We start from the raw sequence: 10970 nt of genomic DNA on the forward strand, positions 1-10970 counted from the left end.
CACCCAATGATTATATGAACCACTTTCTAATAAAATTTAGTGAGATCTGAAAGAAACAATGGCCCTCTTGTTGTATCAAAAATTCCTAGGCACATTTTTTCAAAACTTAAGTAATTTTTTTATTGTTTATATTCTTCATTGAATGCAGAAGGAAGCCTTCTATGACATTGAGAACACGTATAAGGATGACCTCAGTCTCTTAATTACTGCTGAATGTTTATTCTAGTATGTAGTATATGTTTCATATGTAGTATATCCAATTTTCTGTATGAGCACCTACATAAATTTTAATGCAGCTATGGCAATTAACCCAAACTTATCTCTCATACACAAAACTCTAATACAGTAGAAAATTATGTTATAAACTTCAATATTTTGATGTCAAAATACCATTGCTTCTGGGGTTGTCCAGTGCTAAGTAATCCCCTCTGAAAAAACACATAAAAGAAACATTAGATAAACTCAACATGTTATATTTAATATTATATATGTACATATTTATATACAAACAAAGACATACATGCAATAACTAATAATAAAAAAAGAGACCATGAAGTTTAAGGACTGGGAAAGGTATCTGGAAGCATTTGAAGTAAGGAACAAAAATGCAATTGTGTTACAATCTCAAAATTAAACTAAAAAAGAACAAAGATCAACAGTTTAAGTATCAAGAGAAAATTCTAGCATATAACATAGGCCATTCACATGAAAACCACTAGTGAGAATTGTAATCACTGGATGAAACATGATTCAAATAAGATTCAATTAAGATTCAATAGAAAAACCGATATCCACTTTTATTATTTTTTATTCATTTATTTATTATTAAAATGAGCATCCAAAACAATGGATTTCATTAGAATAAAGAGGGAATGGACAGATGTTAAGCTCTAGGCTGCAAAGCAACAGACACTAGGCAGGGTGTGGGGCAGGACTGAAGCCCTGTGGGCAAGCGGAAATAATGGAAACAGACAACCTCAGGCTATAGGAGGTAGGGTACCTTCTAGAATATACCAGAAACCTGGGAGGTGAGTGACTCTCAAGATTCAACCTTAGATCAAATGCCCTGCAGTGGGGAAAGTAAACTTGTAGAGCCCACCTACAGTAGAGAGACAGGGCATCAAGTGCAGGGATGGGGTTGCAGTCACACTGTCAAGAACTCTGACCCAGAATTGTTCCTGTCTGAAAGAACTTCAGGGATAAAAATGGAGAAGAGCCTGAGGAAAAGGAGGTCCAGTGACAGGCCCAATGTGAATCCAGCTCAAGGGTAGACCAGAAGTCCTGACACTATCAGTAAGGCTAGGGAGTGCTCACAGAAAGGGCCTATCCTGACTGTCCTCTGAAAGACCCAACGAGCAACTGAAAGAATCAGATGCAGATACTTACACCCAACCAATGGACAGAAGCTGGTGAGCACTGTGGTTGAGTTAGGGAAAAGCTGAAAGAAGCTGAGGAAGAGGGTGACCCTACTGGAAGACCAGCAGTCTCAACTAACTGGACCCTGGAGATCTTTCCCTTAGCCACCAATCAGGCAGCATGCACAAGCTGATATGAGGCCCCAACACATATATAACAGAGGACTTTTGGGTATGGACTCAGTCAGAGGTATTGCACCTAACCCTCAAGAGACTTGAGGCCCCATGGAGTGGGGAGGTCTCCTAGAGTGGGGTGGGGATGAGGACATCCTCTTGTAGAAAGGGGGAGGAGCTGTAGAATGTGGTGATAATTTTATAGACTACAAAAAGAAAAAAAGAACAAGAATGTTTCTACTAAAAATATAAAACAGAATAAATAGAAGGTTAGTGACTTACTGCACATTTTAGGTGCTCTTTCTGGGGGATTCATGGTAATGATTATTTTTTAGTTGCCTTTCACCAAAAGAAAGACAACAAAGTTACCTATGTAACAATGACAGTTATGTGAATTTGTTTCATTTTTACAAAATTTGTATGACCCCATTACATTGGTTTATTTTTAATTGAGTATTTTATTTATTTACATTTCAAGTGTTATCTCCGTCTTGGTTTCCCCCTCTACAAATCGCCTATCCCATCGCCTCTTACCCTGCTTGTATGAGGGTACTCTCCCGCCCATCCACTCCTCCCTCACCTCCCTACCATTCCTCTACACTGGGGCATCAAGGCTTCACAGAACTAAGGACCCCCTCTCCCACTAATGCCAGATAAGGGTCTTTCAGCTCCTTCAGTCCTTCCCCTAACTTCTCCATTGGTGTCCCTGTGCTCAGTCTGATGGTTAGCTGTAAACATCCTCATTCTTATCAGTGAGGTTCTGGCAGAGCCTCTCAGGAGACATGCATATTCAGCTCCTGTCAGTAAGCACTGTTTGGCATCAGCTCCACTCTTTGTCCCCGTATTTCCTTTAGACAGGAGCAGTTCTGGGTTAAAATTTTGGAGATGGGTGGGTAGCCCATCCCTCACCTAGAAGGGCATGCCTAACCTGTGGATATGGTCTCCACAGGTTCTCCCTCTCCTTTGTGGGGTATTTCAGCCAATATCATCCCCGTGGAGCTTCCTGGGAAGCTCTTGCTTTCCTGGCATCTGGGAATTTCTGTTGCTACCCGCAATTCCCCACTCCATTGTTACACACCTCTCTCTGTTCAGTTTCCTGACCCACTGTACATCTCCTCTATCTCCTCCCATACCTCATTCTGCCCCTCCCCATCCTCTCTTTCTCCCAAAATAGCTTTTTAAAATTAAGAAATAAAATACAAAATAAAACACATGCATTTAATTTGTGTGATTTGGCAGATTAGCTACATAATGCAAGAGTTAAACTTAGTTTGATATCTAAAATTCATTTCCTAATTTCCAATTCTTGTCATTAGAAAGGCTGTAAGGAAAAAACTATTAAAACAGCTGAATAGAACAAGAACAGATGTTGAGTAGGTTGTTCCTTGGGCTTGTTTGTTTGGTTTGTTTGCTTGTTTGTTTGTTTGCTTAACACTGACAGCTGTCATTGTGAATAGAAAGTCATAAAATGATTTGGATGACACATGCTCCAAACCCCAAAAAACAAGATATCACCAATAGGAGATGTTTCCTTTAATTTGCACTTAGTTCTGCAACAGCAGTTTAGTGCTGAAATCTTCCCCGTGTTCTGTATTTACAATACTTCTTTAGCTGCAGGGTTCAGTCCCGTTTTTATTTTCATCGAAAGTGTGCATATATCAGGCAAACTGCAAATTCTTCGTACAGACTTCAGCCTTCTTCTGCTCAAGGCTACCCAGCAATACCTACAATGAAATAAGGCCCATTGAAAAACTAAACTTGTAGGATACAAGTATGTCAGTTGTAACAGAATTCTTAATACATGGAAGCATTGTCTTTCAAACCTCTTTGCTTCCATTCAACTGTAACATTAAGTGTAGTCAATTATGTAACTGCAGTGACCTTAATATCAACCTTCAGTCCTTTGTAAACAGTTGTACAAGGTTTGATAAAGATAAATCCCAGCTTTGGATAGTAGGGGAATAGGATTGTTTTCTTTGCTTTTTTTTTTGTTGTTATTTTCATTCTTTTTTGAATATTTTATTTTTCTTCAATAATGTATGTTTTTATTCTCTTTACATCCCTATCACAGCTCACTCAATCCTCTCCTCTTATACTTACAAATCCACACTCACAAATCCCTCCACACATAGCAACTTCTTTTCTTTTTTTATAATTATTTGCATCCCAAATATTGCTTCTCCTCCTGGTCTTTCAGAGTTCTTTCCCCATATCTCTCCCCTTTACCTCTGAGAGGGTGCCCTCCTGTTCCCCCCATGTATCTTTTCCGTCTCTCGGGCATCAATTCCAAGATTAGGTGCACCCTCTTCCACTGAGACAAACAAGGCAGTGCTCTCCTAAATGTGTGCCAGGATCCTCAGATCTATCCGTGTATGCTTTTTGGTTGTTTAGTCTCTTGAAGCTCTGAAAAGACAGAAGAATAATTTTATGCATAACTTAAAAGTAAATGAATCCTAACAAAGTTAAATGATGAGTTGAAGAATTATGGAATATTCTTGAAGTCAACCCATTAACACATCCAACTGAGAAAAGCTTAGAGTGAAATTGATTAAATATAAATTTATTAAAAACAGCTAAAGTCTTTGATTTCAACAATATGTACACTTAAAAACATAGTAAGGGAGCCGCTCCTGGAGGACTAAGACTTGATAGCTTTAAGTTTAATTTTCTGTTGGAATTCCATACATGAGCGCCGTAGTTTTATGGTTTCTATTCCTCCCTCTAACCTTTCAACTCATTTTATGCCCTCTGCTCCCACTAAAATTCATGACTTCTTTTTTTAAATTTCTAATAGTTTTAAACACACACATACACATACACACAAACACACACACCTATACACACAAACATGTATGTATATGCACATAATTGCTGAGTCTAGAAAGTTCCAATGTGTTTAGGGCTCAGCTTGGGTTTGGAAAAGCTGTCCTGAGGTTTTTCCAGGAAGAATATTTTTTCTTCTTTAGCCACCACAAGTTGCCTGCAGCTCTTGTTCTAGAAGTCTTCAATCTCAAAAATGCTCAGGCAAGAAAGTTTTGTTCGATGACACAATAGCGGCCAATACATCTTTGAAGTAACCAATGGCGGTCAAGTGGCACACTCAGTAGTGGTGAACTCATGCCTGACAAAGTAAAACTGACCACTACTGATGGCTGAAGAGGACCAGAACTCTGGAGAAGAACCTACTACTATCATTCTACTAAACCAGTGTCATTAATTACTGTACTATAAATACTTTATATCCATAGATAAGTAAACTTCGCAACAATTTCTTCTTACAACAGCTGAAGAAAATTACAGAAACCACAAGTGGTAAAGTGTAGAGAACAAAACACTGTGCTGTTGCTAACTATACATCTACATTACAAACCCATCTCTTAAAACTCAGAGAGTTTGGAAAGGTCTTAGAAACATTGTGACAGCTGGCCTGCAAACCAGGATATTTGCAGAGAAAATGTCTTCTCCTAATGAAAGGGATGTTGCATTATGATATCTTAGCACCACGGTGATCTAAACAGGATCAGAATAAGGGCAATGGCAATACCTTTAATTCCAGCATAAAAGAAACAGAATCTGTGAGTTAAAGACAAGCCTGGTCTTCATGTTCAAACCCATGTCATTCATGTGTGGTGTGTGTGTGTGTGTGTGTGTGTGTGTGTGTGTGTGTGTGTGTGTGTGTGTGTGTGTGTGTGTATGCGTATGCGTATGCATATGCATATGTATATGTATATATTCAGGTAGGAGAAGGTTCTTGCTACTGGTGCTACTGGGTTTGATGATCTGAGTTCCATCCCAGGGATCTGTATAGTAGATGCAGAGAATCAAAATTTCTGTAAATTATAAGATCATCCTCTCACCTTCACATGGATATCATCGCACCATGTCCACAAAACCATTCACACCCACACAAATCCATGCAGTTTTATGTGCTATATAGAGATAGAGATAGAGAAAGATTTAGTTTCTTTTGCAACTCAAATACAGTAAAAGTATTTTTAAAGTACAAAATCAACATATCAAATGAAAGAATAAAAGGCTTCAGAAAAATAAAATCTATTAATGAGGATAAAACCAAAATAGGAAGGTAACCTTACTAATGAAAATCAGCTGCACTAAATAACACACAGGTGATAAAATCAATGAGAGAACATTATGAATAAATGTATTCTGAAAAATTTGAAACTTCCACTGAAAGTGTAAAACTTTGGTAAAATTGACAATAGTATCGTGTTTTAAGATTCTTAATAGTAATGAGAAGAAAAATAGGAAGCAGGATAGATGAAGGAAAATGAGAAAGAAAAGTAACACTAAATACACCCTGAAGACATTTTAAAGAAACCTATTACCACTGAAACTTCATAAAATATGTTGCTATCCATTTTTATAAAAACTAAATTGAGCTATCCTATTATAAGTTTTAATATCATACTAATCACCACACACTAATAAATAAAAAGCCCAGTGCCAGAAATGGTATATTTCTTTTGATGATGTTTGTCAGAGAAATCCAATAGGACCCCAAACATGATATATAGTCAATCATCATGGATCATGGCTACAGATCATGGTCTAGAACCAGAGTAAGATCCTATTGCTAGAGACAGTGCATACTTGAGTAATAGAGTATGTAGACAACAAGGTGATACTCACTTGGAAGTTTCATCTCTACTGGCTAGTTTTTATGGCACTGGAAGGAACTATGTATAGTGTGAGCTTGGTTAGCTCCATAATTGGCAACCCTAGTAAGAAAAGCCAATGGAGGAGTTACAGAAAGGACTGAAAGAGCTGAAGGGGTTTGCAACCCCATAGGAAGAACAACAACATCAACTAGCCAGAGCCCCCAGGGGTCCCAGGGACTAAACCACCAACAAAAAGTACTCAAGGAGGTGAAAGACTCCCGGAGAGGACCTTTCCCTCAGGAGGAGACCCAAGGGCCCAATGACCGAGCCGAGTCCACTCGGATGCAATCAGCAAGAGGGTTTATTGAAAAACACAGGTACCTGCGGGCCTTGCGTGCCCAGCAGCTCCAGCATGGGGCTTTTATAGGGTTTGGGGAAGCAGAAGCGGGCGTACAGAAGCAGATGCATAGTTACGGGGATTGGTGGATTTAAACGAGGCATGTTCACATATGATTGGTTATTTCACATGATGAGGTAATAAGGTATAGCTACACACATTGGCAGGTTTGAATCATATTCGAATGAGGTTGTAACGTGGTAAGAGAGTACGTGCGGGCTGGGTCGTCCTGAATGTCGGGGGGCTAGGGACTTATCCCTTCCTGCCAGGTGGCCTGTGAGTCAGATCCAGTACTCCTAGTCTGTTCTGCATTCCTTTCCTTTTATGGTCTGTTAGTTTTAATGGTGACTTGGCCCTAGGTATCTGGGTGTGCCTGGGCTCATTCAAGCCTGTTGCAGTTCTGAGTTAAGACTCATGGGGGGGGGTCTTTCAGAGGGACCCATGGCTCCAGCTGCATATGTAGCAGAGGATGGCCTTGTTGGAGATCAACGAGAGAGAGGCCTTTGGCCCTCTGAAGGCTCGATGCCCCAGTGTCGGGGAATGCCAGGGCGGGGAGGTGGGAGTGGTCAGGTGGATAGGGGAGCACCTTCATAGAAGCAGGATGATGGGATAATAGATTTCCATAGGGGAAACCTGGAAAGGTGATAACATTTGAAATGCAAAGAAATAAAATATCCAATTAAAAATAGAGAAGAAAAATCAAAAACAAAACAAAACAAAAAAGCCAATGGTCCATTGGTGGTGTGAAATCCAGATTAGATTTTGGCCTATTACAAGTTGAAACCCATATATGGCACCATTGCCAAGGCTGAGAACATATGTCTTTAAAGTCATAGTCTCTAGAGAAAAAATTCTATTATTATATTGCTAAATAAACATAGTAAAGTAAAGATGGCGCTGACAGGCAGCCCCGTCTGAATGTAAACAACTTACCGGGCATGCACAGGCTTGTCCCCTCATCAGGGCAGCTGTGTGATCTGGCGCCCTCCTGTGGTGAACAACAGTACTGCGCATGCGCTGGGGTTTTGCACCTGGTGTCAGTCTGGCTGGGGCAGTACTATGCTAATGGGAGGTTCATGCCGCGCCAATCTCTGGAGGACAAGTAGCTGGGATGACAGTGGGGTGACTCGTGCCCCGCCAATCCCTGAAAGAATATTAGCATACTGTTGTGTATATAAGGCGAGCGCTTTTGCTGCTCATGTCCCCATATCAGCAATGAAGTGGTCCTGCAGTAAAGGCTGTTGAGAAGAATCCAACCGTGTTGCGTCTTCCTTGCCGGCCGAGGTGGGAGCGACATTCAAATATTTCCTAGTGACTTACATTTAGCCTTATATGTAAATCTCTAGAAACTATTTAATAGTGTCAAACTTCACCAGAGAAACTTTATTTTCTCTTATTTTCTTTTGAAAATTTAATAATTATTAATGTCAAATTGTTCTTATGATATCTCATATGCTACTGTTTTTTAATCAATCACAAAAGCAATTTTTGCCATCTTCTTTCCAACTGACTAAATTCTGCCCCATCACTATGGAATACGATTTACATTTTAAGACTTGTAAATACACAGCTGCAGCCAAAAAAAAAATATTCCTATGGCTTGTAGTAACTTCTAATTGGTTTATTTTTGACAATTTATTAGGCTATGTCATAGTCAACAGGATTTCAATGTGTAGTGTAAGTCAAATCTTCCTTCTCACTGCAATTGGTGTCCTTTGAACAGCCTCTAACTCAACATGTCATGCTAAAAATCAGGAGGGAAAATAAAGGAAAATACAATCTTAAATCTCTTGCCCTCTTTGAGCAGCAATATTCACTCAGGCTTCAGGCTTTATTGATTTTACCATTCACTAACTATTTTTGAGTCCATTTTCCTCTTGTTGTAGCTATTGAAAATATCCCTTAACTCTTCTCAGATAGTTATAGTGTGGATAGAACGGAGAATATCTTGGTAGCAAATATTTCACACGATCTTCTTAGGGAGCAAGACAAAACCTGGAATTCTGTTGTAAGTATGGTCAAAATACAAATATTAGAAGATAATGACATTTTACCTTAGTTAATTATACACTACTGTAAAAATAATCACAAATAACAATCAAATTGAAAATAAAACCTTGACTCATTGGATCTCGTTTTAATTACAGCTTCTCTTCCCAGCTATTGTCCTCCTTTCTTGCCTGTTTACCTCACTTTCATGTAGGCATGACTATAATAGACTAGAAGTTTCATTTTTCAGTACATAATACTTAACACAGAAAACCACAACTGATCAAAAAGTAACAAAGAAGACACTGCGATGTGCTTAGACTTACACTGGACATGATATAATCTTTCTTCAAGTGTCTCAGAGATCATTGAATAAGTGGAAGCTGAAAGAATTTAAGGGTCAGAGACAGTGTAAAACTATGTGAGAACTGTTTGCTGGGCAACAAAGAGTAATAGCATTGGTAAAAATACAGTACTTGAGACTCTAGACTTGTGCAAACTCAGACTAGGAAAAACTCCCAGAATGCATAGCAGAAGTAGGCACAAATTACAACCATTAACTAAGTAAATATTGACAGTTGGCAAGTTCTGGAAGATGAAGTTAGACTCTTTTATGTGTGTGAATACTGATGATGTGATTACCCTCCAATAAAAATTAGAATTCAAGAGTATACGTGCAGTACAAATTATACTTTATGGACTTTAAAAATACATTAAAAGACAATACATGCTAGGTGGGTAGAGAAAGAGGGATGGATCTGAAAAGAGGGATAAAGAGAATGTGTATTTTAAAATTTCATTATAAAAAACCTAAAAAGAACTAATAAACATTAGAAAAATAAAATAATCCTAAAAAATCTGAACAGTCTTCCACACACTAAAGGAATTTTATCATTCTATTTTTATTATATCAAGAAACAAACGTTTCAGAAAAATATTACTTATTTTTTTATTCAAGATAAATAAGTGTCACTCAACTGGTATCTTTTTGAGTTTAGACCTGAAGTTGTTAGTTTTGGAAATTTTGTAATGATCTCCAAGAAACATATAAAAAAGGTAAAGAAAACTATATAAAGACCCTGGGAAGGCTCATTTCCCCAATGTAGGGGAATGCCAGGGCATTGAGGTAGGAGTGGGAGCATCCTCATAGAAGCAGGGAGAAGGGGAAGGGGTTTAGGAGAGGGGGGAAAGGGATAGATAGCATTTGAAATGTAAATATGTAAAATATCCAAGAAAAATGAAAGTAATTTTTAAAAAAAATGAAATTACAGATTATAAATAAAATCTCAAGTATTTTTAAAAAGGAAATAAGTGAGTCATAATATATTGTATTCAGTAATGTATTTCCTGATTCCTTGGTTTTGTTTTGACCATTGCATTCACACAGGAGGTCAAGTACCACAGTTACAAATCAATACCATATGGATAAAATTTACGTGTAATGAGTACATCGACTACATTTCCAGGGCCATTCCTCAACCGGTCATGTGAGTGCTTCCATATATCATACAAAGTACACCTCATCTACATTAAATCACAGGTATTATTCTTAATATAATTCAACCTTCAAAGATCTCCCTTCATCCTTAACTACTCAGTGTGTGAGGCTTGAATGCTGTAATTGCTATCTCTAACCCATACATTTCTTGTGGTCACTCTTAGTTGTTCTCATCTGTCAAAGTAATGGCATATTTAGTTATCCACATGTGGCTTTAAAAATAATACCATTATTTCCTACTTGAAAAAACTGTTCTAATAATTTTCTCCAGAAACATATGACATTACACATCCATCTGTTGCCTAGGTATTAGGGTTCTCATAACCTTATGATATAAATATCATTACTGCTTCTAATACCAGAAAACCAAGTCACCATAATAAAGCTTACATGTACTAGAACCAGACTTATAGCTCAGCCTAATAACTTCAAGAGCTTTAACATTCATGTTTATGTCACATCACTCATCCTCCCCCTTCTCATCACACTTTCTAAATATAAACTAGCAGAAGCTACTCTTAAGTAGAACAGGTTGTGTAGCCATAGCTCTTATTCCAATGGGTCTGAACTCTTCAACCTGACACTCTGTGTGCACTCTTTGACATTGCCTTAGTCGATCTGTTCTGTTAAGTGCTTGACATAGAGTAGCAGCATTAGAGTTCAAGTATGAATCTTGTCTTAATCTATTTGGACAGTTAGAACAAATCGCAGTGTCTATAAGATTGTCAAGTCAAAGACAGAACACCAGACAGATACCTTCTAGTGAGAGCCAGGCTTTTAGTTCTGAGTCAAGTTACTTGAACAAAGAAAAAAGTAGTTCAGTACTAAATCAGTTAGGAATATTGCTATTAATTGTATACATCCCAGTTCATTGCAAATGTAGGGACTTCACTGGGTCCATTGGCATGCTCCCCTTCTACCCTGGTGTATTAGCTCAT

This window comes from Rattus rattus, chromosome 11 (assembly GCF_011064425.1).
Source record: "Rattus rattus isolate New Zealand chromosome 11, Rrattus_CSIRO_v1, whole genome shotgun sequence".
Classification (NCBI taxonomy): domain Eukaryota; kingdom Metazoa; phylum Chordata; class Mammalia; order Rodentia; family Muridae; genus Rattus; species Rattus rattus.